This window comes from Cervus elaphus, chromosome 13, assembly GCF_910594005.1.
Source record: "Cervus elaphus chromosome 13, mCerEla1.1, whole genome shotgun sequence".
NCBI classification, from domain to species: domain Eukaryota; kingdom Metazoa; phylum Chordata; class Mammalia; order Artiodactyla; family Cervidae; genus Cervus; species Cervus elaphus.
The window spans coordinates 6,184,475-6,210,853 of NC_057827.1; the positions used below are offsets into that span (position 1 = coordinate 6,184,475).

The 26,379-nt window shown below is 55.7% G+C and overlaps 10 non-coding genes across 10 annotated transcripts; all 10 read left to right on the plus strand.

Annotated features, from left to right (window-relative positions):
* The first annotated feature begins 89 nt into the window (after positions 1 to 89).
* LOC122707116 lies at positions 90 to 181 on the plus strand. The gene has a single exon (XR_006344639.1). It is a non-coding gene; the product is annotated as a small nucleolar RNA SNORD116 (small nucleolar RNA).
* A 2,640-nt stretch (positions 182 to 2,821) lies between these two features.
* On the plus strand, positions 2,822 to 2,913 carry LOC122707181. Its single transcript, XR_006344703.1, has one exon. It is a non-coding gene; the product is annotated as a small nucleolar RNA SNORD116 (small nucleolar RNA).
* A 2,639-nt stretch (positions 2,914 to 5,552) lies between these two features.
* Positions 5,553 to 5,643, plus strand: LOC122707208. The gene has a single exon (XR_006344729.1). It is a non-coding gene; the product is annotated as a small nucleolar RNA SNORD116 (small nucleolar RNA).
* A 2,640-nt stretch (positions 5,644 to 8,283) lies between these two features.
* Positions 8,284 to 8,374, plus strand: LOC122707209. Its single transcript, XR_006344730.1, has one exon. It is a non-coding gene; the product is annotated as a small nucleolar RNA SNORD116 (small nucleolar RNA).
* A 2,640-nt stretch (positions 8,375 to 11,014) lies between these two features.
* Positions 11,015 to 11,105, plus strand: LOC122707210. Its single transcript, XR_006344731.1, has one exon. It is a non-coding gene; the product is annotated as a small nucleolar RNA SNORD116 (small nucleolar RNA).
* A 2,640-nt stretch (positions 11,106 to 13,745) lies between these two features.
* LOC122707211 lies at positions 13,746 to 13,836 on the plus strand. Its single transcript, XR_006344732.1, has one exon. It is a non-coding gene; the product is annotated as a small nucleolar RNA SNORD116 (small nucleolar RNA).
* Positions 13,837 to 16,476: 2,640 nt separating this feature from the next.
* On the plus strand, positions 16,477 to 16,569 carry LOC122707131. The gene has a single exon (XR_006344654.1). It is a non-coding gene; the product is annotated as a small nucleolar RNA SNORD116 (small nucleolar RNA).
* A 2,639-nt stretch (positions 16,570 to 19,208) lies between these two features.
* On the plus strand, positions 19,209 to 19,301 carry LOC122707132. Its single transcript, XR_006344655.1, has one exon. It is a non-coding gene; the product is annotated as a small nucleolar RNA SNORD116 (small nucleolar RNA).
* Positions 19,302 to 21,940: 2,639 nt separating this feature from the next.
* Positions 21,941 to 22,033, plus strand: LOC122707133. Its single transcript, XR_006344656.1, has one exon. It is a non-coding gene; the product is annotated as a small nucleolar RNA SNORD116 (small nucleolar RNA).
* A 2,639-nt stretch (positions 22,034 to 24,672) lies between these two features.
* LOC122707182 lies at positions 24,673 to 24,764 on the plus strand. Its single transcript, XR_006344704.1, has one exon. It is a non-coding gene; the product is annotated as a small nucleolar RNA SNORD116 (small nucleolar RNA).
* Positions 24,765 to 26,379: the final 1,615 nt, after the last annotated feature.

Here is a 26,379-nt window from a genome sequence, read left to right on the forward strand (position 1 = left end):
CGGCTGCTGGAGGACTCCCAGGTCACTGGCTCCTCCTTGGAGCGGCGCTGCCTGCCCTGTGGAGGTGGGGAGCCAGCCAGCACGTGCTCGGATCGATGACGACACCCTCTCATGCATTCCTTGGAAATCTGAACAAAATGAGTGAGAACTCACTACCGTCTCCTCATCGAAACTGAGGTCCAGCACGTTGCCTCCCTTGGGGTTGAGGGTGGGACTGGTTAGCAAGAGGGCTTCTCTGACTGCGTCACACACACGCAAGTAGGAGCCAGGTCCCCACCATTTGCGAGGCTCCCATCTGCGGGTGGGCCGTGTACAGATGTTCGAGCGGCCTTCTTGGAATGTGGGGTCCATGGTGAAGGGCACTGAGGAGCAGAAGAGGCATCCGGCTTGTCCAGTGGTGGTAGGTGTCGCCGTAGATCCTGGCATCGGACAGTGAGGTCTTCTCTCAGAGCGGTGCATTTTGTCCTGGTTCCTGCTGCAAGTGTGCTAATTGGGGCTCTCGTGATGTTGATTGTGACGCAAGGAAGCTTCTGTGGTGTCTGATTGGAGGCCAAGGTGAGATCTGAGGCCCGCACCATTGCGGCCCTTTGGGTTGGTGAGATTGCTGAGTACCCTGTGGGCTGCAGCGGCTGCAGAGACCTAGGGGAACGGTGGCAGTTGTTAAAGTTAATAGGCCTCATTTCTGCCCTTGGCAGTTCCTGAGTTGCAAGTCCTGTCACATGCTTGAGTCTTGGAGGTCGCCATGGACTGTGTTGTGGTCACAAGCCTGCATTGCTCCTGCAGGTTGACCAGAGCCCCAGAGGCGAATGGTTGGGCAGGTGAGGAAAAGCACAGTGTGATTGCCTGGGATGTTATGTCTGCTGAGGCTGCAGGCACTGTCGTTCTGTTTTCACTGAGACATAGTGTGGCCCTTTTGAAGCTGCCCTCAGCTGGGTACAGAGGAGAGGGCATTGCTTGTGCCTGGGAGGCTCAGTGAGAGGTGACCTTTGTGTCCTTGGTGGCCTGCTGCCAGTAGAAGGACTCCCCAAGGGTATCTTTGGTGCCTTGAAGAGTTGCAATAAGAGAGGCCAAGCAACCAGCCCTGTGGGTTGTTATGTGGTGTGTGCACATGCCCCTTGGCCGCCATTTGTCCCCTGGGCCTGGAATTACCTAGGCTCCCTAAGGTTGGGGCCAGTCAGCCGGCCCTGATAGCACCAATGTGTTGGGCCCCTGGCAATGGAGCATCAAGCTTGGAGGCCCATGGTTCTGGTAGAGTTTGGTCATTGGTTGGAATAGCCAGGCTGACTGAATGTAGGAGCCAGCAGCTCCCATGGCGCTATGGCAGAGACCTGTGGCATCCAGGGTCTTCCCCTGACAGGTCTTCTGAAGTCTTCATGAAAGCATCCTTAGTGATCTGTGTGCACGCGGTCATTTTGCCCACCGTCATCCTGTGGGTGTTCCTGCTTGAGGATTGTCCCTGTGTGTGCCGAGGCCTTGGAGGCTTCAGATTTGGGTGAGTGACCCTTGGGGCAGGATGAGTCCAATGTGGACCACGCCCTGCATTATGGGAGCTTTCTGTAGGCTGTGGTCAGTAGCCTGGTCCCTACAGGGTGTGGATGTGAGGATAATCTGGCCAGGAAAGGGACCTGTTTCTGTGCGAGTGACCCCTGGATCCTGGTACCTGAGGAAGTCCAAGTCCCATCCTTACTTTCGGTCAGAGGCCGCCCAGTGAGTAGACTGACTGGCAGGAAGAGACGCATGCCTTGAATTCTACTCCTATTCGAGAGTGCGCTTGGCCGAATCTGCAATAGTGCCAAGTTCACCTTACTCTGTAGTTCTCTGGGAAACTTTTCTGGTTAGGGTGGAGGTGAACCCTTGTGCCAAGGACCCCTGAGCTGTAGTAGTAGCTACAGTCTCAGGGTACGTGGCATTCACACAGATGCTCTGCAAGGTGTCCTTGGGCAGTCAGATTTCTGTGCTTTGGTCAGACATCATGGGTCATGGAGACTGGGAGCCTAGAGCCTACGTCAACAGCCCCTCAGTGAAATTTTGCATGGGGCTGAAGGAAGATGCCAGGTGTCATCCCCCATGTCGTGGGAGGACAGGAGGTCAGGGCTCCATGAAGACAGCATGGGTGTTCAGACTGCAGGGCCTTTCAATGCGGGCACTGAGACTAGGCTACCTTGACATATTTCTGGACACACCCCCAAATTGCCGAGAGTGCATTCTTGTTGGTACACCTGGACACAGGCACTCAACCCCACATCGAATCCCCTGCCGCCCATGCATGCTGAGTCAGAAAGACACCCACATGACCTTGAGCCTAATTTGCTGCACTCTTTTGAACGGTAGGTCACCAGTTGTCTGTAAGGGATGGATATAGTTGGGTTGCAGATACAGGCCTTCCCCCAGTGAAAGCTCTGCATCAGTGTTCCTCAGTGAGAGCCCAAGTCCACATCTCAAGTGTTCCTGTGCTTTCTGTCCCCTTGTCAGGTGCAGTTGCCAGATATGGCTGTCCATGACCCAGGAGACGAAGGTCCGCCCATGAGGCGGCGGCTCGAGGTGCAAGGGAGTCCGGCAAGAAGTGTGGCGGCCCAGGGTGGTGCCAGGTCTTTTTGGATCACCGAGCACGGTACGGCTTCTCCTGGCCCAAGACGTGTCGTGAATTTCAGGTTTCCTGGCACTGCCTGAGTGGCTGTACGTATGGAGGGACCGTTCCTCTTGCTGAGAAGCCTGGGGGCTCTGAGTAGCCCCGGCTGCTGGAGGACTCCCAGGTCACTGGCTCCTCCTTGGAGCGGCGCTGCCTGCCCTGTGGAGGTGGGGAGCCAGCCAGCACGTGCTCGGATCGATGACGACACCCTCTCATGCATTCCTTGGAAATCTGTACAAAATGAGTGAGAACTCACTACCGTCTCCTCATCGAAACTGAGGTCCAGCACGTTGCCTCCCTTGGGGTTGAGGGTGGGACTGGTTAGCAAGAGGGCTTCTCTGACTGCGTCACACACACGCAAGTAGGAGCCAGGTCCCCACCATTTGCGAGGCTCCCATCTGCGGGTGGGCCGTGTACAGATGTTCGAGCGGCCTTCTTGGAATGTGGGGTCCATGGTGAAGGGCACTGAGGAGCAGAAGAGGCATCCGGCTTGTCCAGTGGTGGTAGGTGTCGGCGTAGATCCTGGCATCGGACAGTGAGGTCTTCTCTCAGAGCGGTGCATTTTGTCCTGCTTCCTGCTGCAAGTGTGCTAATTGGGGCTCTCGTGATGTTGATTGTGACGCAAGGAAGCTTCTGTGGTGTCTGATTGGAGGCCCAGGTGAGATCTGAGGCCCTCGCCATTGCGGCACTTTGGGTTGGTGAGATTGCTGAGTACCCTGTGGGCTGCAGCGGCTGCAGAGACCTAGGGGAACGGTGGCAGTTGTGAAAGTTAATAGGCCTCATTTCTGCCCTTGGCAGTTCCTGAGTTGCAAGTCCTGTCACATGCTTGAGTCTTGGAGGTCGCCATGGACTGTGTTGTGGTCACAGACCTGCATTGCTCCTGCAGGTTGACCAGAGCCCCAGAGGGGAATGGTTGGGCAGGTGAGGAAAAGCTCAGTGTGATTGCCTGGGATGTTATGTCTGCTGAGGCTGCAGGCACTGTCGTTCTGTTCTCACTGATACATAGTGTGGTCCTTTTGAAGCTGCCCTCAGCTGGGTACAGAGGAGAGGGCATTGCTTGTGCCAGGGAGGCTCAGTGAGAGGTGACCTTTGTGTCCTTGGTGGCCTGCTGCCAGTAGAAGGACTCCCCAAGGGTATCTTTGGTGCCTTGAAGAGTTGCAATAAGAGAGGCCAAGCAACCAGCCCTGTGGGTTGTTATGTGGTGTGTGCACATGCCCCTTGGCCGCCATTTGTCCCCTGGGCCTGGAATTACCTAGGCTCCCTAAGGTTGGGGCCAGTCAGCCGGCCCTGATAGCACCAATGTGTTGGCCCCCTGGCAATGGAGCATCAAGCTTGGAGGCCCATGGTTCTGGTAGAGTTTGGTCATTGGTTGGAATAGCCAGGCTGACTGAATGTAGGAGCCAGCAGCTCCCATGACGCTATGGCAGAGACCTGTGGCATCCAGGGTCTTCCCCTGACAGGTCTTCTGAAGTCTTCATGAAAGCATCCTTAGTGATCTGTGTGCACGCGGTCATTTTGCCCACAGTCATCCTGTGGGTGTTCCTGCTTGAGGATTGTCCCTGTGTGTGCCGAGGCCTTGGAGGCTTCAGATTTGGGTGAGTGACCCTTGGGGCAGGATGAGTCCAATGTGGACCACGCCCTGCATTATGGGAGCTTTCTGTAGGCTGTGGTCAGTAGCCTGGTCCCTACAGGGTGTGGATGTGAGGATAATCTGGCCAGGAAAGGGACCTGTTTCTGTGGGACTGACCCCTGGGTCCTGGTACGTGAGGAAGTCCAAGTCCCATCCTTACTTTCTGTCAGAGGCCGCCCAATGAGTAGACTGACTGGCAGGAAGAGACGCATGCCTTGATTTCTGCTCCTATTCGAGGGTGCGCTGGGCCAAATCTGCCCTAGTGCCAAGTTCACCTTACTCTGTAGTTCTCTGGGAAACTTTTCTGGTTAGTGTGGAGGTGAACCTTGTGCCAAGGACCCCTGAGCTGTAGTAGTAGCTACAGTCTCAGGGTACGTGGCATTCACACAGATGCTCTGCAAGGTGTCCTTGGGCAGTCAGATTTCTGTGCTTTGGTCAGACATCATGGGTCATGGAGACTGGGAGCCTAGAGCCTACGTCAACAGCCCCTCAGTGAAATTTTGCATGGGGCTGAAGGAAGATGCCAGGTGTCATCCCCCATGTCGTGGGAGGACATGAGGTCAGGGCTCCATGACGATGGCATGGGTGTTCAGAATGTAGGGCCTTCCAATGCGGGCACTGAGACTTGGCTACCTGGACATATTTGTGGACACACCCCCAAATTGCCGAGAGTGCATTCTTGTTGGTACACCGGGACACAGGCACTCAACCCCACATCGAATCCCCTGCCACCCATGCATGCTGAGTCAGAAAGACACCCACATGACCTTGAGCCTAATTTGCTGCACTCTTTTGAACGGTAGGTCACCAGTTGTCTGTAAGGGATAGATGTAGTTGGGTTGAAGATACAGGCCTTCCCCCAGTGAAAGCTCTGCATCAGTGTTCCTCAGTGAGAGCCCAAGTCCACATCTCAAGTGTTCCTGTGCTTTCTGTCCCCTTGTCAGGTGCAGTTGCCAGATATGGCTGTCCATGACCCAGGAGACGAAGGTCCGCCCATGAGGCAGCGGCTCGAGGTGCAAGGGAGTCCGGCAAGAAGTGTGGCGGCCCAGGGTGGTGCCAGGTCTTTTTGGATCACCGAGCACGGTACGGCTTCTCCTGCCCCAAGACGTGTCGTGAATTTCAGGTTTCCTGGCACTGCCTGAGTGGCTGTACGTATGGAGGGACCGTTCCTCTTGCTGAGAAGCCTGGGGGCTCTGAGTTGCCCCGGCTGCTGGAGGACTCCCAGGTCACTGGCTCCTCCTTGGAGCGGCGCTGCCTGCCCTGTGGAGGTGGGGAGCCAGCCAGCACGTGCTCGGATCGATGACGACACCCTCTCATGCATTCCTTGGAAAATCTGAACAAAATGAGTGAGAACTCACTACCGTCTCCTCATCGAAACTGATGCCAGCACGTTGCCTCCCTTGGGGTTGAGGGTGGGACTGGTTAGCAAGAGGGCTTCTCTGACTGCGTCACACACATGCAAGTAGGAGCCAGGTCCCCACCATTTGCGAGGCTCCCATCTGCGGGTGGGCCGTGTACAGATGTTCGAGCGGCCTTCTTGAAATTTGAGGTCCATGGTGAAGGGCACTGAGGAGCAGAAGAGGCATCCTGCTTGTCCAGTGGTGGTAGGTGTCGTAGTAGATCCTGGCATCGGACAGTGAGGTCTTCTCTCAGAGCGGTGCATTTTGTCCTGGTTCCTGCTGCAAGTGTGCTAATTGGGGCTCTCGTGATGTCGATTGTGACGCAAGGAAGCTTCTGTGGTGTCTGATTGGAGGCCCAGGTGAGATCTGAGGCCCTCGCCATTGCGGCCCTTTGGGTTGGTGAGATTGCTGAGTACCCTGTGGGCTGCAGCGGCTGCAGAGACCTAGGGGAACGGTGGCAGTTGTGAAAGTTAATAGGCCTCATTTCTGCCCTTGGCAGTTCCTGAGTTGCAAGTCCTGTCACATGCTTGAGTCTTGGAGGTCGCCATGGACTGTGTTGTGGTCACAGGCCTGCATTGCTCCTGCAGGTTGACCAGAGCCCCAGAGGAGAATGGTTGGGCAGGTGAGGAAAAACGCAGTGTGATTGCCTGGGATGTTATGTCTGCTGAGGCTGCAGGCACTGTCGTTCTGTTCTCACTGATACATAGTGTGGTCCTTTTGAAGCTGCCCTCAGCTGGGTACAGAGGAGAGGGCATTGCTTGTGCCTGGGAGGCTCAGTGAGAGGTGACCTTTGTGTCCTTGGTGGCCTGCTGCCAGTAGAAGGACTCCCCAAGTGTATCTTTGGTGCCTTGAAGAGTTGCAATAAGAGAGGCCAAGCAACCATCCCTGTGGTTTGTTATGTGGTGTGTGCACATGCCCCTTGGCCGCCATTTGTCCCCTGGGCCTGGAATTACCTAGGCTCCCTAAGGTTGAGGCCAGTCAGCCGGCCCTGATAGCACCAATGTGTTGGCCCCCTGGCAATGGAGCATCAAGCTTGGAGGCCCATCGTTCTGGTAGAGTTTTTTCATTGTTTGGAATTGCCAGGCTGACTCAGTGTAGGAGCCAGCAGCTCCCATGGCGCTATGGCAGAGACCTGTGGCATCCAGGGTCTTCCCCTGACAGGTCTTCTGAAGTCTTCATGAAAGCATCCTTAGTGATCTGTGTGCACGCGGTCATTTTGCCCACCGTCATCCTGTGGGTGTTCCTGCTTGAGGATTGTCCCTGTGTGTGCCGAGGCCTTGGAGGCTTCAGATTTGGGTGAGTGACCCTTGGGGCAGGATGAGTCCAATGTGGACCACGCCCTGCATTATGGGAGCTTTCTGTAGGCTGTGGTCAGTAGCCTGGTCCCTACAGGGTGTGGATGTGAGGATAATCTGGCCAGGAAAGGGACCTGTTTCTGTGGGACTGACCCCTGGATCCTGGTACGTGAGGAAGTCCAAGTCCCATCCTTACTTTCTGTCAGAGGCCGCCGAATGAGTAGACTGACTGGCAGGAAGAGACGCATGCCTTGAATTCTACTCCTATTCGAGAGTGCGCTTGACCGAATCTGCAATAGTGCCAAGTTCACCTTACTCTGTAGTTCTCTGGGAAACTTTTCTGGTTAGGGTGGAGGTGAACCTTGTGCCAAGGACCCCTGAGCTGTAGTAGTAGCTACAGTCTCAGGGTACGTGGCATTCACACAGATGCTCTGCAAGATGTCCTTGGGCAGTCAGATTTCTGTGCTTTGGTCAGACATCATGGGTCATGGAGACTGGGAGCCTAGAGCCTACGTCAACAGCCCCTAGGTGAAATTTTGCATGGGGCTGAAGGAAGATGCCAGGTGTCATCCCCCATGTCGTGGGAGGACAGGAGGTCAGGGCTCCATGACGACGGCATGGGTGTTCAGACTGTAGGGCCTTCCAATGCGGGCACTGAGACTTTGCTACCTGGGCATATTTCTGGACACACCCCCAACTTGCCGAGAGTGCATTCTTGTTGGTACACCGGGACACAGGCACTCAACCCCACATCGAATCCCCTGCCACCCATGCATGCTGAGTCAGAAAGACACCCACATGACCTTGAGCCTAATTTGCTGCACTCTTTTGAACGGTAGGTCACCAGTTGTCTGTAAGGGATAGATGTAGTTGGGTTGAAGATACAGGCCTTCCCCCAGTGAAAGCTCTGCATCAGTGTTCCTCAGTGAGAGCCCAAGTCCACATCTCAAGTGTTCCTGTGCTTTCTGTCCCCTTGTCAGGTGCAGTTGCCAGATATGGCTGTCCATGACCCAGGAGACGAAGGTCCGCCCATGAGGCGGCGGCTCGAGGTGCAAGGGAGTCCGGCAAGAAGTGTGGCGGCCCAGGGTGGTGCCAGGTCTTTTTGGATCACCGAGCACGGTACGGCTTCTCCTGCCCCAAGACGTGTCGTGAATTTCAGGTTTCCTGGCACTGCCTGAGTGGCTGTACGTATGGAGGGACCGTTCCTCTTGCTGAGAAGCCTGGGGGCTCTGAGTTGCCCCGGCTGCTGGAGGACTCCCAGGTCACTGGCTCCTCCTTGGAGCGGCGCTGCCTGCCCTGTGGAGGTGGGGAGCCAGCCAGCACGTGCTCGGATCGATGACGACACCCTCTCATGCATTCCTTGGAAAATCTGAACAAAATGAGTGAGAACTCACTACCGTCTCCTCATCGAAACTGATGCCAGCACGTTGCCTCCCTTGGGGTTGAGGGTGGGACTGGTTAGCAAGAGGGCTTCTCTGACTGCGTCACACACATGCAAGTAGGAGCCAGGTCCCCACCATTTGCGAGGCTCCCATCTGCGGGTGGGCCGTGTACAGATGTTCGAGCGGCCTTCTTGAAATTTGAGGTCCATGGTGAAGGGCACTGAGGAGCAGAAGAGGCATCCTGCTTGTCCAGTGGTGGTAGGTGTCGTAGTAGATCCTGGCATCGGACAGTGAGGTCTTCTCTCAGAGCGGTGCATTTTGTCCTGGTTCCTGCTGCAAGTGTGCTAATTGGGGCTCTCGTGATGTCGATTGTGACGCAAGGAAGCTTCTGTGGTGTCTGATTGGAGTCCCAGGTGAGATCTGAGGCCCTCGCCATTTCGGCCCTTTGGGTTGGTGAGATTGCTGAGTACCCTGTGGGCTGCAGCGGCTGCAGAGACCTAGGGGAACGGTGGCAGTTGTGAAAGTTAATAGGCCTCATTTCTGCCCTTGGCAGTTCCTGAGTTGCAAGTCCTGTCACATGGTTGAGTATTGGAGGTCGCCATGGACTGTGTTGTGGTCACAGGCCTGCATTGCTCCTGCAGGTTGACCAGAGCCCCAGAGGAGAATGGTTAGGCAGGTGAGGAAAAACGCAGTGTGATTGCCTGGGATGTTATGTCTGCTGAGGCTGCAGGCACTGTCGTTCTGTTCTCACTGATACATAGTGTGGTCCTTTTGAAGCTGCCCTCAGCTGGGTACAGAGGAGAGGGCATTGCTTGTGCCTGGGAGGCTCAGTGAGAGGTGACCTTTGTGTCCTTGGTGGCCTGCTGCCAGTAGAAGGACTCCCCAAGTGTATCTTTGGTGTCTTGAAGAGTTGCAATAAGAGAGGCCAAGCAACCACCCCTGTGGTTTTTTATGTGGTGTGTGCACATGCCCCTTGGCCGCCATTTGTCCCCTGGGCCTGGAATTACTTAGGCTCCCTAATGTTGAGGCCAGTCAGCCGGCCCTGATAGCACCAATGTGTTGGCCCCCTGGCAATGGAGCATCAAGCTTGGAGGCCCATGGTTCTGGTAGAGATTGGTCATTGTTTGGAATTGCCAGGCTGACTCAGTGTAGGAGCCAGCAGCTCCCATGGCGCTATGGCAGAGACCTGTGGCATCCAGGGTCTTCCCCTGACAGGTCTTCTGAAGTCTTCATGAAAGCATCCTTAGTGATCTGTGTGCACGCGGTCATTTTGCCCACCGTCATCCTGTGGGTGTTCCTGCTTGAGGATTGTCCCTGTGTGTGCCGAGGCCTTGGAGGCTTCAGATTTGGGTGAGTGACCCTTGGGGCAGGATGAGTCCAATGTGGACCACGCCCTGCATTATGGGAGCTTTCTGTAGGCTGTGGTCAGTAGCCTGGTCCCTACAGGGTGTGGATGTGAGGATAATCTGGCCAGGAAAGGGACCTGTTTCTGTGGGACTGACCCCTGGTTCCTGGTACGTGAGGAAGTCCAAGTCCCATCCTTACTTTCTGTCAGAGGCCCCCCAATGAGTAGACTGACTGGCAGGAAGAGACGCATGCCTTGAATTCTGCTCCTATTCGAGGGTGCGCTGGGCCGAATCTGCCCTAGTGCCAAGTTCACCTTACTCTGTAGTTCTCTGGGAAACTTTTCTGGTTAGGGTGGAGGTGAACCTTGTGCCAAGGACCCCTGAGCTGTAGTAGTAGCTACAGTCTCAGGGTACGTGGCATTCACACAGATGCTCTGCAAGGTGTCCTTGGGCAGTCAGATTTCTGTGCTTTGGTCAGACATCATGGGTCATGGAGACTGGGAGCCTAGAGCCTACGTCAACAGCCCCTCAGTGAAATTTTGCATGGGGCTGAAGGAAGATGCCAGGTGTCATCCCCCATGTCGTGGGAGGACAGGAGGTCAGGGCTCCATGACGACGGCATGAGTGTTCAGACTGTAGGGCCTTCCAATGCGGGCACTGAGACTTTGCTACCTGGGCATATTTCTGGACACACCCCCAACTTGCCGAAAGTGCATTCTTGTTGGTACACCGGGACACAGGCACTCAACCCCACATCGAATCCCCTGCCACCCATGCATGCTGAGTCAGAAAGACACCCACATGACCTTGAGCCTAATTTGCTGCACTCTTTTGAACGGTAGGTCACCAGTTGTCTGTAAGGGATAGATGTAGTTGGGTTGAAGATACAGGCCTTCCCCCAGTGAAAGCTCTGCATCAGTGTTCCTCAGTGAGAGCCCAAGTCCACATCTCAAGTGTTCCTGTGCTTTCTGTCCCCTTGTCAGGTGCAGTTGCCAGATATGGCTGTCCATGACCCAGGAGACGAAGGTCCGCCCATGAGGCGGCGGCTCGAGGTGCAAGGGAGTCCGGCAAGAAGTGTGGCGGCCCTGGGTGGTGCCAGGTCTTTTTGGATCACCGAGCACGGTACGGCTTCTCCTGCCCCAAGACGTGTCGTGAATTTCAGGTTTCCTGGCACTGCCTGAGTGGCTGTACGTATGGAGGGACCGTTCCTCTTGCTGAGAAGCCTGGGGGCTCTGAGTTGCCCCGGCTGCTGGAGGACTCCCAGGTCACTGGCTCCTCCTTGGAGCGGCGCTGCCTGCCCTGTGGAGGTGGGGAGCCAGCCAGCACGTGCTCGGATCGATGACGACACCCTCTCATGCATTCCTTGGAAAATCTGAACAAAATGAGTGAGAACTCACTACCGTCTCCTCATCGAAACTGATGCCAGCACGTTGCCTCCCTTGGGGTTGAGGGTGGGACTGGTTAGCAAGAGGGCTTCTCTGACTGCGTCACACACATGCAAGTAGGAGCCAGGTCCCCACCATTTGCGAGGCTCCCATCTGCGGGTGGGCCGTGTACAGGTGTTCGAGCGGCCTTCTTGAAATTTGAGGTCCATGGTGAAGGGCACTGAGGAGCAGAAGAGGCATCCTGCTTGTCCAGTGGTGGTAGGTGTCATAGTAGATCCTGGCATCGGACAGTGAGGTCTTCTCTCAGAGCGGTGCATTTTGTCCTGGTTCCTGCTGCAAGTGTGCTAATTGGGGCTCTCGTGATGTCGATTGTGACGCAAGGAAGCTTCTGTGGTGTCTGATTGGAGTCCCAGGTGAGATCTGAGGCCCTCGCCATTTCGGCCCTTTGGGTTGGTGAGATTGCTGAGTACCCTGTGGGCTGCAGCGGCTGCAGAGACCTAGGGGAACGGTGGCAGTTGTGAAAGTTAATAGGCCTCATTTCTGCCCTTGGCAGTTCCTGAGTTGCAAGTCCTGTCACATGCTTGAGTCTTGGAGGTCGCCATGGACTGTGTTGTGGTCACAGGCCTGCATTGCTCCTGCAGGTTGACCAGAGCCCCAGAGGAGAATGGTTAGGCAGGTGAGAAAAAGCTCAGTGTGATTGCCTGGGATGTTATGTCTGCTGAGGCTGCAGGCACTGTCGTTCTGTTTTCACTGATACATAGTGTGGTCCTTTTGAAGCTGCCCTCAGCTGGGTACAGAGAAGAGGGCATTGCTTGTGACTGGGAGGCTCAGTGAGAGGTGACCTTTGTGTCCTTGGTGGCCTGCTGCCAGTAGAAGGACTCCCCAAGTGTATCTTTGGTGCCTTGAAGAGTTGCAATAAGAGAGGCCAAGCAACCATCCCTGTGGTTTGTTATGTGGTGTGTGCACATGCCCCTTGGCCGCCATTTGTCCCCTGGGCCTGGAATTACCTAGGCTCCCTAAGGTTGGGGCCAGTCAGCCGGCCCTGATAGCACCAATGTGTTGGCCCCCTGGCAATGGAGCATCAAGCTTGGAGGACCATGGTTCTGGTAGAGTTTGGTCATTGGTTGGAATAGCCAGGCTGACTCAATGTAGGAGCCAGCAGCTCCCATGGCGCTATGGCAGAGACCTGTGGCATCCAGGGTCTTCCCCTGACAGGTCTTCTGAAGTCTTCATGAAAGCATCCTTAGTGATCTGTGTGCACGCGGTCATTTTGCCCACCGTCATCCTGTGGGTGTTCCTTCTTGAGGATTGGCCCTGTGTGTGCCGAGGCCTTGGAGGCTTCAGATTTGGGTGAGTGACCCTTGGGGCAGGATGAGTCCAATGTGGACCACGCCCTGCATTATGGGAGCTTTCTGTAGGCTGTGGTCAGCAGCCTGGTCCTTACAGGGTGTGGATGTGAGGATAATCTGGCCAGGAAAGGGACCTGTTTCTGTGGGACTGAGCCCTGGATCCTGGTACGTGAGGAAGTCCAAGTCCCATCCTTACTTTATGTCAGAGGCCGCCCAATGAGTAGACTGACTGGCAGGAAGAGACGCATGCCTTGAATTCTGCTCCTATTCGAGGGTGCGCTGGGCCGAATCTGCCCTAGTGCCAAGTTCACCTTACTCTGTAGTTCTCTGGGAAACTTTTCTGGTTAGGGTGGAGGTGAACCTTGTGGCAAGGACCCCTGAGCTGTAGTAGTAGCTACAGTCTCAGGGTACGTGGCATTCACACAGATGCTCTGCAAGGTGTCCTTGTGCAGTCAGATTTCTGTGCTTTGGTCAGACATCATGGGTCATGGAGACTGGGAGCCTAGAGCCTACGTCAACAGCCCCTCAGTGAAATTTTGCATGGGGCTGAAGGAAGATGCCAGGTGTCATCCCCCATGTCGTGGGAGGACAGGAGGTCAGGGCTCCATGACGACGGCATGGGTGTTCAGAATGTAGGGCCTTTCAATGTGGGCACTGAGACTTGGCTACCTGGACATATTTCTGGACACACCCCCAACTTGCCGAGAGTGCATTCTTGTTGGTACACCGGGACACAGGCACTCAACCCCACATCGAATCCCCTGCCACCCATGCATGCTGAGTCAGAAAGACACCCACATGACCTTGAGCCTAATTTGCTGCACTCTTTTGAACGGTAGGTCACCAGTTGTCTGGAAGGGATAGATGTAGTTGGGTTGAAGATACAGGCCTTCCCCCAGTGAAAGCTCTGCATCAGTGTTCCTCAGTGAGAGCCCAAGTCCACATCTCAAGTGTTCCTGTGCTTTCTGTCCCCTTGTCAGGTGCAGTTGCCAGATATGGCTGTCCATGACCCAGGAGACGAAGGTCCGCCCATGAGGCGGCGGCTCGAGGTGCAAGGGAGTCCGGCAAGAAGTGTGGCGGCCCAGGGTGGTGCCAGGTCTTTTTGGATCACCGAGCACGGTACGGCTTCTCCTGCCCCAAGACGTGTCGTGAATTTCAGGTTTCCTGGCACTGCCTGAGTGGCTGTACGTATGGAGGGACCGTTCCTCTTGCTGAGAAGCCTGGGGGCTCTGAGTTGCCCCGGCTGCTGGAGGACTCCCAGGTCACTGGCTCCTCCTTGGAGCGGCGCTGCCTGCCCTGTGGAGGTGGGGAGCCAGCCAGCACGTGCTCGGATCGATGACGACACCCTCTCATGCATTCCTTGGAAAATCTGAACAAAATGAGTGAGAACTCACTACCGTCTCCTCATCGAAACTGATGCCAGCACGTTGCCTCCCTTGGGGTTGAGGGTGGGACTGGTTAGCAAGAGGGCTTCTCTGACTGCGTCACACACACGCAAGTAGGAGCCAGGTCCCCACCATTTGCGAGGCTCCCATCTGCGGGTGGGCCGTGTACAGATGTTCAAGGAGCCTTCTTGGAACGTGAGGTCCATGGTGAAGGGCACTGAGGAGCAGAAGAGGCATCCGGCTTGTCCAGTGGTGGTAGGTGTCGCAGTAGATCCTGGCATCGGACAGTGAGGTCTTCTCTCAGAGCAGTGCATTTTGTCCTGGTTCCTGCTGCAAGTGTGCTAATTGGGGCTCTCGTGATGTCGATTGTGACGCAAGGAAGCTTCTGTGGTGTCTGATTGGAGGCCCAGGTGAGATCTGAGGCCCTCGCCATTGCGGCCCTTTGGGTTGGTGAGATTGCTGAGTACCCTGTGGGCTGCAGCGGCTGCAGAGACCTAGGGGAACGGTGGCAGTTGTGAAAGTTAATAGGCCTCATTTCTGCCCTTGGCAGTTCCTGAGTTGCAAGTCCTGTCACATGCTTGAGTCTTGGAGGTCGCCATGGACTGTGTTGTGGTCACAGGCCTGCATTGCTCCTGCAGGTTGACCAGAGCCCCAGAGGAGAATGGTTGGGCAGGTGAGGAAAAGCGCAGTGTGATTGCCTGGGATGTTATGTCTGCTGAGGCTGCAGGCACTGTCGTTCTGTTCTCACTGATACATAGTGTGGTCCTTTTGAAGCTGCCCTCAGCTGGGTACAGAGGAGAGGGCATTGCTTGTGCCTGGGAGGCTCAGTGAGAGGTGACCTTTGTGTCCTTGGTGGCCTGCTGCCAGTAGAAGGACTCCCCAAGTGTATCTTTGGTGCCTTGAAGAGTTGCAATAAGAGAGGCCAAGCAACCATCCCTGTGGTTTGTTATGTGGTGTGTGCACATGCCCCTTGGCCGCCATTTGTCCCCTGGGCCTGGAATTACCTAGGCTCCCTAAGGTTGGGGCCAGTCAGCCGGCCCTGATAGCACCAATGTGTTGGTCCCCTGGCAATGGAGCATCAAGCTTGGAGGCCCATGGTTCTGGTAGAGTTTGGTCATCGGTTGGAATCGCCAGGCTGACTCAGTGTAGGAGCCAGCAGCTCCCATGGCGCTATGGCAGAGACCTGTGGCATCCAGGGTCTTCCCCTGACAGGTCTTCTGAAGTCTTCATGAAAGCATCCTTAGTGATCTGTGTGCACGCGGTCATTTTGCCCACCGTCATCCTGTGGGTGTTCCTGCTTGAGGATTGTCCCTGTGTGTGCCGAGGCCTTGGAGGCTTCAGATTTGGGTGAGTGACCCTTGGGGCAGGATGAGTCCAATGTGGACCACGCCCTGCATTATGGGAGCTTTCTGTAGGCTGTGGTCAGTAGCCTGGTCCCTACAGGGTGTGGATGTGAGGATAATCTGGCCAGGAAAGGGACCTGTTTCTGTGGGACTGACCCCTGGATCCTGGTACGTGAGGAAGTCCAAGTCCCATCCTTACTTTCTGTCAGAGGCCGCCCAATGAGTAGACTGACTGGCAGGAAGAGACGCATGCCTTGAATTCTGCTCCTATTCGAGGGTGCGCTGGGCCGAATCTGGCCTAGTGCCAAGTTCACCTTACTCTGTAGTTCTCTGGGAAACTTTTCTGGTTAGGGTGGAGGTGAACCTTGTGGCAAGGACCCCTGAGCTGTAGTAGTAGCTACAGTCTCAGGGTACGTGGCATTCACACAGATGCTCTGCAAGGTGTCCTTGGGCAGTCAGATTTCTGTGCTTTGGTCAGACATCATGGGTCATGGAGACTGGGAGCCTAGAGCCTACGTCAACAGCCCCTCAGTGAAATTTTGCATGGGGCTGAAGGAAGATGCCAGGTGTCATCCCCCATGTCGTGGGAGGACAGGAGGTCAGGGCTCCATGACGACGGCATGGGTGTTCAGAATGTAGGGCCTTTCAATGCGGGCACTGAGACTTGGCTACCTGGACATATTTCTGGACACACACCCAACTTGCCGAGAGTGCATTCTTGTTGGTACACCGGGACACAGGCACTCAACCCCACATCGAATCCCCTGCCACCCATGCATGCTGAGTCAGAAAGACACCCACATGACCTTGAGCCTAATTTGCTGCACTCTTTTGAACGGTAGGTCACCAGTTGTCTGTAAGGGATAGATGTAGTTGGGTTGAAGATACAGGCCTTCCCCCAGTGAAAGCTCTGCATCAGTGTTCCTCAGTGAGAGCCCAAGTCCACATCTCAAGTGTTCCTGTGCTTTCTGTCCCCTTGTCAGGTGCAGTTGCCAGATATGGCTGTCCATGACCCAGGAGACGAAGGTCCGCCCATGAGGCGGCGGCTCGAGGTGCAAGGGAGTCCGGCAAGAAGTGTGGCGGCCCAGGGTGGTGCCAGGTCTTTTTGGATCACCGAGCACGGTACGGCTTCTCCTGCCCCAAGACGTGTCGTGAATTTCAGGTTTCCTGGCACTGCCTGAGTGGCTGTACGTATGGAGGGACCGTTCCTCTTGCTGAGAAGCCTGGGGGCTCTGAGTTGCCCCGGCTGCTGGAGGACTCCCAGGTCACTGGCTCCTCCTTGGAGCGGCGCTGCCTGCCCTGTGGAGGTGGGGAGCCAGCCAGCACGTGCTCGGATCGATGACGACACCCTCTCATGCATTCCTTGGAAAATCTGAACAAAATGAGTGAGAACTCACTACCGTCTCCTCATCGAAACTGAGGTCCAGCACGTTGCCTCCCTTGGGGTTGAGGGTGGGACTGGTTAGCAAGAGGGCTTCTCTGACTGCGTCACACACACGCAAGTAGGAGCCAGGTCCCCACCATTTGCGAGGCTCCCATCTGCGGGTGGGCCGTGTACAGATGTTCGAGCAGCCTTCTTGAAATTTGAGGTCCATGGTGAAGGGCACTGAGGAGCAGAAGAGGCATCCTGCTTGTCCAGTGGTGGTAGGTGTCGTAGTAGATCCTGGCATCGGACAGTGAGGTCTTCTCTCAGAGCGGTGCATTTTGTCCTGGTTCCTGCTGCAAGTGTGCTAATTGGGGCTCTCGTGATGTCGATTGTGACGCAAGGAAGCTTCTGTGGTGTCTGATTGGAGGCCCAGGTGAGATCTGAGGCCCTCGCCATTGCGGCCCTTTGGGTTGGTGAGATTGCTGAGTACCCTGTGGGCTGCAGCGGCTGCAGAGACCTAGGGGAACGGTGGCAGTTGTGAAAGTTAATAGGCCTCATTTCTGCCCTTGGCAGTTCCTGAGTTGCAAGTCCTGTCACATGCTTGAGTCTTGGAGGTCGCCATGGACTGTGTTGTGGTCACAGGCCTGCATTGCTCCTGCAGGTTGACCAGAGCCCCAGAGGAGAATGGTTGGGCAGGTGAGGAAAAGCGCAGTGTGATTGCCTGGGATGTTATGTCTGCTGAGGCTGCAGGCACTGTCGTTCTGTTCTCACTGATACATAGTGTGGTCCTTTTGAAGCTGCCCTCAGCTGGGTACAGAGGAGAGGGCATTGCTTGTGCCTGGGAGGCTCAGTGAGAGGTGACCTTTGTGTCCTTGGTGGCCTGCTGCCAGTAGAAGGACTCCCCAAGTGTATCTTTGGTGCCTTGAAGAGTTGCAATAAGAGAGGCCAAGCAACCATCCCTGTGGTTTGTTATGTGGTGTGTGCACATGCCCCTTGGCCGCCATTTGTCCCCTGGGCCTGGAATTACCTAGGCTCCCTAAGGTTGAGGCCAGTCAGCCGGCCCTGATAGCACCAATGTGTTGGCCCCCTGGCAATGGAGCATCAAGCTTGGAGGCCCATGGTTCTGGTAGAGTTTGGTCATTGGTTGGAATCGCCAGGCTGACTCAGTGTAGGAGCCAGCAGCTCCCATGGCGCTATGGCAGAGACCTGTGGCATCCAGGGTCTTCCCCTGACAGGTCTTCTGAAGTCTTCATGAAAGCATCCTTAGTGATCTGTGTGCACGCGGTCATTTTGCCCACCGTCATCCTGTGGGTGTTCCTGCTTGAGGATTGTCCCTGTGTGTGCCGAGGCCTTGGAGGCTTCAGATTTGGGTGAGTGACCCTTGGGGCAGGATGAGTCCAATGTGGACCACGCCCTGCATTATGGGAGCTTTCTGTAGGCTGTGGTCAGTAGCCTGGTCCCTACAGGGTGTGGATGTGAGGATAATCTGGCCAGGAAAGGGACCTGTTTCTGTGGGACTGACCCCTGGATCCTGGTACGTGAGGAAGTCCAAGTCCCATCCTTACTTTCTGTCAGAGGCCGCCCAATGAGTAGACTGACTGGCAGGAAGAGACGCATGCCTTGAATTCTGCTCCTATTCGAGGGTGCGCTGGGCCGAATCTGCCCTAGTGCCAAGTTCACCTTACTCTGTAGTTCTCTGGGAAACTTTTCTGGTTAGGGTGGAGGTGAACCTTGTGCCAAGGACCCCTGAGCTGTAGTAGTAGCTACAGTCTCAGGGTACGTGGCATTCACACAGATGCTCTGCAAGGTGTCCTTGGGCAGTCAGATTTCTGTGCTTTGGTCAGACATCATGGGTCATGGAGACTGGGAGCCTAGAGCCTACGTCAACAGCCCCTCAGTGAAATTTTGCATGGGGCTGAAGGAAGATGCCAGGTGTCATCCCCCATGTCGTGGGAGGACAGGAGGTCAGGGCTCCATGACGACGGCATGGGTGTTCAGACTGTAGGGCCTTCCAATGCGGGCACTGAGACTTTGCTACCTGGGCATATTTCTGGACACACCCCCAACTTGCCGAGAGTGCATTCTTGTTGGTACACCGGGACACAGGCACTCAACCCCACATCGAATCCCCTGCCACCCATGCATGCTGAGTCAGAAAGACACCCACATGACCTTGAGCCTAATTTGCTGCACTCTTTTGAACGGTAGGTCACCAGTTGTCTGGAAGGGATAGATGTAGTTGGGTTGAAGATACAGGCCTTCCCCCAGTGAAAGCTCTGCATCAGTGTTCCTCAGTGAGAGCCCAAGTCCACATCTCAAGTGTTCCTGTGCTTTCTGTCCCCTTGTCAGGTGCAGTTGCCAGATATGGCTGTCCATGACCCAGGAGACGAAGGTCCGCCCATGAGGCGGCGGCTCGAGGTGCAAGGGAGTCCGGCAAGAAGTGTGGCGGCCCAGGGTGGTGCCAGGTCTTTTTGGATCACCGAGCACGGTACGGCTTCTCCTGCCCCAAGACGTGTCGTGAATTTCAGGTTTCCTGGCACTGCCTGAGTGGCTGTACGTATGGAGGGACCGTTCCTCTTGCTGAGAAGCCTGGGGGCTCTGAGTTGCCCCGGCTGCTGGAGGACTCCCAGGTCACTGGCTCCTCCTTGGAGCGGCGCTGCCTGCCCTGTGGAGGTGGGGAGCCAGCCAGCACGTGCTCGGATCGATGACGACACCCTCTCATGCATTCCTTGGAAAATCTGAACAAAATGAGTGAGAACTCACTACCGTCTCCTCATCGAAACTGAGGTCCAGCACGTTGCCTCCCTTGGGGTTGAGGGTGGGACTGGTTAGCAAGAGGGCTTCTCTGACTGCGTCACACACACGCAAGTAGGAGCCAGGTCCCCACCATTTGCGAGGCTCCCATCTGCGGGTGGGCCGTGTACAGATGTTCAAGGAGCCTTCTTGGAACGTGAGGTCCATGGTGAAGGGCACTGAGGAGCAGAAGAGGCATCCGGCTTGTCCAGTGGTGGTAGGTGTCGCAGTAGATCCTGGCATCGGACAGTGAGGTCTTCTCTCAGAGCAGTGCATTTTGTCCTGGTTCCTGCTGCAAGTGTGCTAATTGGGGCTCTCGTGATGTCGATTGTGACGCAAGGAAGCTTCTGTGGTGTCTGATTGGAGGCCCAGGTGAGATCTGAGGCCCTCGCCATTGCGGCCCTTTGGGTTGGTGAGATTGCTGAGTACCCTGTGGGCTGCAGCGGCTGCAGAGACCTAGGGGAACGGTGGCAGTTGTGAAAGTTAATAGGCCTCATTTCTGCCCTTGGCAGTTCCTGAGTTGCAAGTCCTGTCACATGCTTGAGTCTTGGAGGTCGCCATGGACTGTGTTGTGGTCACAGGCCTGCATTGCTCCTGCAGGTTGACCAGAGCCCCAGAGGGGAATGGTTGGGCAGGTGAGGAAAAGCGCAGTGTGATTGCCTGGGATGTTATGTCTGCTGAGGCTGCAGGCACTGTCGTTCTGTTTTCACTGATACGTAGTGTGGTCCTTTTGAAGCTGCCCTCAGCTGGGTACAGAGGAGAGGGCATTGCTTGTGCCTGGGAGGCTCAGTGAGAGGTGACCTTTGTGTCCTTGGTGGCCTCCTGCCAGTAGAAGGACTCCCCAAGGGTATCTTTGGTGCCTTGAAGAGTTGCAATAAGAGAGGCCAAGCAACCAGCCCTGTGGGTTGTTATGTGGTGTGTGCACATGCCCCTTGGCCGCCATTTGTCCCCTGGGCCTGGAATTACCTAGGCTCCCTAAGGTTGGGGCCAGTCAGCCGGCCCTGATAGCAGCAATGTGTTGGCCCCCTGGCAATGGAGCATCAAGCTTGGAGGCCCATGGTTCTGGTAGAGTTTGGTCATTGGTTGGAATCGCCAGGCTGACTCAGTGTAGGAGCCAGCAGCTCCCATGGCGCTATGGCAGAGACCTGTGGCATCCAGGGTCTTCCCCTGACAGGTCTTCTGAAGTCTTCATGAAAGCATCCTTAGTGATCTGTGTGCACGCGGTCATTTTGCCCACCGTCATCCTGTGGGTGTTCCTGCTTGAGGATTGTCCCTGTGTGTGCCGAGGCCTTGGAGGCTTCAGATTTGGGTGAGTGACCCTTGGGGCAGGATGAGTCCAATGTGGACCACGCCCTGCATTATGGGAGCTTTCTGTAGGCTGTGGTCAGCAGCCTGGTCCTTACAGGGTGTGGATGTGAGGATAATCTGGCCAGGAAAGGGACCTGTTTCTGTGGGACTGAGCCCTGGATCCTGGTACGTGAGGAAGTCCAAGTCCCATCCTTACTTTCTGTCAGAGGCCGCCCAATGAGTAGACTGACTGGCAGGAAGAGACGCATGCCTTGAATTCTGCTCCTATTCGAGGGTGCGCTGGGCCGAATCTGCCCTAGTGCCAAGTTCACCTTACTCTGTAGTTCTCTGGGAAACTTTTCTGGTTAGGGTGGAGGTGAACCTTGTGCCAAGGACCCCTGAGCTGTAGTACTAGCTACAGTCTCAGGGTACGTGGCATTCACACAGATGCTCTGCAAGGTGTCCTTGGGCAGTCAGATTTCTGTGCTTTGGTCAGACATCATGGGTCATGGAGACTGGGAGCCTAGAGCCTACATCAACAGCCCCTCAGTGAAATTTTGCATGGGGCTGAAGGAAGATGCCAGGTGTCATCCCCCATGTCGTGGGAGGACAGGAGGTCAGGGCTCCATGACGACGGCATGGGTGTTCAGACTGTAGGGCCTTCCAATGCGGGCACTGAGACTTGGCTACCTGGACATATTTGTGGACACACCCCCAAATTGCCAAGAGTGCATTCTTGTTGGTACACCGGGACACAGGCACTCAACCCCACATCGAATCCCCTGACACCCATGCATGCTGAGTCAGAAAGACACCCACATGACGTTGAGCCTAATTTGCTGCACTCTTTTGAACGGTAGGTCACCAGTTGTCTGTAAGGGATAGATGTAGTTGGGTTGAAGATACAGGCCTTCCCCCAGTGAAAGCTCTGCATCAGTGTTCCTCAGTGAGAGCCCAAGTCCACATCTCAAGTGTTCCTGTGCTTTCTGTCCCCTTGTCAGGTGCAGTTGCCAGATATGGCTGTCCATGACCCAGGAGACGAAGGTCCGCCCATGAGGCGGCGGCTCGAGGTGCAAGGGAGTCCGGCAAGAAGTGTGGCGGCCCAGGGTGGTGCCAGGTCTTTTTGGATCACCGAGCACGGTACGGCTTCTCCTGCCCCAAGACGTGTCGTGAATTTCAGGTTTCCTGGCACTGCCTGAGTGGCTGTACGTATGGAGGGACCGTTCCTCTTGCTGAGAAGCCTGGGGGCTCTGAGTTGCCCCGGCTGCTGGAGGACTCCCAGGTCACTGGCTCCTCCTTGGAGCGGCGCTGCCTGCCCTGTGGAGGTGGGGAGCCAGCCAGCACGTGCTCGGATCGATGACGACACCCTCTCATGCATTCCTTGGAAAATCTGAACAAAATGAGTGAGAACTCACTACCGTCTCCTCATCGAAACTGAGGTCCAGCACGTTGCCTCCCTTGGGGTTGAGGGTGGGACTGGTTAGCAAGAGGGCTTCTCTGACTGCGTCACACACACGCAAGTAGGAGCCAGGTCCCCACCATTTGCGAGGCTCCCATCTGCGGGTGGGCCGTGTACAGATGTTCGAGCGGCCTTCTTGAAATTTGAGGTCCATGGTGAAGGGCACTGAGGAGCAGAAGAGGCATCCTGCTTGTCCAGTGGTGGTAGGTGTCGTAGTAGATCCTGGCATCGGACAGTGAGGTCTTCTCTCAGAGCGGTGCATTTTGTCCTGGTTCCTGCTGCAAGTGTGCTAATTGGGGCTCTCGTGATGTCGATTGTGACGCAAGGAAGCTTCTGTGGTGTCTGATTGGAGGCCCAGGTGAGATCTGAGGCCCTCGCCATTGCGGCCCTTTGGGTTGGTGAGATTGCTGAGTACCCTGTGGGCTGCAGCGGCTGCAGAGACCTAGGGGAACGGTGGCAGTTGTGAAAGTTAATAGGCCTCATTTCTGCCCTTGGCAGTTCCTGAGTTGCAAGTCCTGTCACATGCTTGAGTCTTGGAGGTCGCCATGGACTGTGTTGTGGTCACAGGCCTGCATTGCTCCTGCAGGTTGACCAGAGCCCCAGAGGAGAATGGTTGGGCAGGTGAGGAAAAGCTCAGTGTGATTGCCTGGGATGTTATGTCTGCTGAGGCTGCAGGCACTGTCGTTCTGTTTTCACTGATACATAGTGTGGTCCTTTTGAAGCTGCCCTCAGCTGGGTACAGAGGAGAGGGCATTGCTTGTGCCTGGGAGGCTCAGTGAGAGGTGACCTTTGTGTCCTTGGTGGCCTGCTGCCAGTAGAAGGACTCCCCAAGTGTATCTTTGGTGCCTTGAAGAGTTGCAATAAGAGAGGCCAAGCAACCATCCCTGTGGTTTGTTATGTGGTGTGTGCACATGCCCCTTGGCCGCCATTTGTCCCCTGGGCCTGGAATTACCTAGGCTCCCTAAGGTTGAGGCCAGTCAGCCGGCCCTGATAGCACCAATGTGTTGGCCCCCTGGCAATGGAGCATCAAGCTTGGAGGCCCATGGTTCTGGTAGAGTTTGGTCATCGGTTGGAATCGCCAGGCTGACTCAGTGTAGGAGCCAGCAGCTCCCATGGCGCTATGGCAGAGACCTGTGGCATCCAGGGTCTTCCCCTGACAGGTCTTCTGAAGTCTTCATGAAAACATCCTTAGTGATCTGTGTGCACGCGGTCATTTTGCCCACCGTCATCCTGTGGGTGTTCCTGCTTGAGGATTGTCCCTGTGTGTGCCGAGGCCTTGGAGTCTTCAGATTTGGGTGAGTGACCCTTGGGGCAGGATGAGTCCAATGTGGACCACGCCCTGCATTATGGGAGCTTTCTGTAGGCTGTGGTCAGTAGCCTGGTCCCTACAGGGTGTGGATGTGAGGATAATCTGGCCAGGAAAGGGACCTGTTTCTGTGGGACTGACCCCTGGATCCTGGTACGTGAGGAAGTCCAAGTCCCATCCTTACTTTCTGTCAGAGGCCGCCCAATGAGTAGACTGACTGGCAGGAAGAGACGCATGCCTTGAATTCTGCTCCTATTCGAGGGTGCGCTGGGCCGAATCTGCCCTAGTGCCAAGTTCACCTTACTCTGTAGTTCTCTGGGAAACTTTTCTGGTTAGGGTGGAGGTGAACCTTGTGCCAAGGACCCCTGAGCTGTAGTAGTAGCTACAGTCTCAGGGTACGTGGCATTCACACAGATGCTCTGCAAGGTGTCCTTGGGCAGTCAGATTTCTGTGCTTTGGTCAGACATCATGGGTCATGGAGACTGGGAGCCTAGAGCCTACGTCAACAGCCCCTCAGTGAAATTTTGCATGGGGCTGAAGGAAGATGCCAGGTGTCATCCCCCATGTCGTGGGAGGACAGGAGGTCAGGGCTCCATGACGACGGCATGGGTGTTCAGACTGTAGGGCCTTCCAATGCGGGCACTGAGACTTTGCTACCTTGGCATATTTCTGGACACACCCCCAACTTGCCGAGAGTGCATTCTTGTTGGTACACCGGGACACAGGCACTCAACCCCACATCGAATCCCCTGCCACCCATGCATGCTGAGTCAGAAAGACACCCACATGACCTTGAGCCTAATTTGCTGCACTCTTTTGAACGGTAGGTCACCAGTTGTCTGTAAGGGATAGATGTAGTTGGGTTGAAGATACAGGCCTTCCCCCAGTGAAAGCTCTGCATCAGTGTTCCTCAGTGAGAGCCCAAGTCCACATCTCAAGTGTTCCTGTGCTTTCTGTCCCCTTGTCAGGTGCAGTTGCCAGATATGGCTGTCCATGACCCAGGAGACGAAGGTCCGCCCATGAGGCGGCGGCTCGAGGTGCAAGGGAGTCCGGCAAGAAGTGTGGCGGCCCAGGGTGGTGCCAGGTCTTTTTGGATCACCGAGCACGGTACGGCTTCTCCTGGCCCAAGACGTGTCGTGAATTTCAGGTTTCCTGGCACTGCCTGAGTGGCTGTACGTATGGAGGGACCGTTCCTCTTGCTGAGAAGCCTGGGGGCTCTGAGTAGCCCCGGCTGCTGGAGGACTCCCAGGTCACTGGCTCCTCCTTGGAGCGGCGCTGCCTGCCCTGTGGAGGTGGGGAGCCAGCCAGCACGTGCTCGGATCGATGACGACACCCTCTCATGCATTCCTTGGAAATCTGTACAAAATGAGTGAGAACTCACTACCGTCTCCTCATCGAAACTGAGGTCCAGCACGTTGCCTCCCTTGGGGTTGAGGGTGGGACTGGTTAGCAAGAGGGCTTCTCTGACTGCGTCACACACACGCAAGTAGGAGCCAGGTCCCCACCATTTGCGAGGCTCCCATCTGCGGGTGGGCCGTGTACAGATGTTCGAGCGGCCTTCTTGGAATGTGGGGTCCATGGTGAAGGGCACTGAGGAGCAGAAGAGGCATCCGGCTTGTCCAGTGGTGGTAGGTGTCGGCGTAGATCCTGGCATCGGACAGTGAGGTCTTCTCTCAGAGCGGTGCATTTTGTCCTGCTTCCTGCTGCAAGTGTGCTAATTGGGGCTCTCGTGATGTTGATTGTGACGCAAGGAAGCTTCTGTGGTGTCTGATTGGAGGCCCAGGTGAGATCTGAGGCCCTCGCCATTGCGGCCCTTTGGGTTGGTGAGATTGCTGAGTACCCTGTGGGCTGCAGCGGCTGCAGAGACCTAGGGGAACGGTGGCAGTTGTGAAAGTTAATAGGCCTCATTTCTGCCCTTGGCAGTTCCTGAGTTGCAAGTCCTGTCACATGATTGAGTCTTGGAGGTCGCCATGGACTGTGTTGTGGTCACAGACCTGCATTGCTCCTGCAGGTTGACCAGAGCCCCAGAGGGGAATGGTTGGGCAGGTGAGGAAAAGCTCAGTGTGATTGCCTGGGATGTTATGTCTGCTGAGGCTGCAGGCACTGTCGTTCTGTTCTCACTGATACATAGTGTGGTCCTTTTGAAGCTGCCCTCAGCTGGGTACAGAGGAGAGGGCATTGCTTGTGCCAGGGAGGCTCAGTGAGAGGTGACCTTTGTGTCCTTGGTGGCCTGCTGCCAGTAGAAGGACTCCCCAAGGGTATCTTTGGTGCCTTGAAGAGTTGCAATAAGAGAGGCCAAGCAACCAGCCCTGTGGGTTGTTATGTGGTGTGTGCACATGCCCCTTGGCCGCCATTTGTCCCCTGGGCCTGGAATTACCTAGGCTCACTAAGGTTGGGGCCAGTCAGCCGGCCCTGATAGCACCAATGTGTTGGCCCCCTGGCAATGGAGCATCAAGCTTGGAGGCCCATGGTTCTGGTAGAGTTTGGTCATTGGTTGGAATAGCCAGGCTGACTCAATGTAGGAGCCAGCAGCTCCCATGACGCTATGGCAGAGACCTGTGGCATCCAGGGTCTTCCCCTGACAGGTCTTCTGAAGTCTTCATGAAAGCATCCTTAGTGATCTGTGTGCACGCGGTCATTTTGCCCACAGTCATCCTGTGGGTGTTCCTGCTTGAGGATTGTCCCTGTGTGTGCCGAGGCCTTGGAGGCTTCAGATTTGGGTGAGTGACCCTTGGGGCAGGATGAGTCCAATGTGGACCACGCCCTGCATTATGGGAGCTTTCTGTAGGCTGTGGTCAGTAGCCTGGTCCCTACAGGGTGTGGATGTGAGGATAATCTGGCCAGGAAAGGGACCTGTTTCTGTGGGACTGACCCCTGGGTCCTGGTACGTGAGGAAGTCCAAGTCCCATCCTTACTTTCTGTCAGAGGCCGCCCAATGAGTAGACTGACTGGCAGGAAGAGACGCATGCCTTGATTTCTGCTCCTATTCGAGGGTGCGCTGGGCCAAATCTTCCCTAGTGCCAA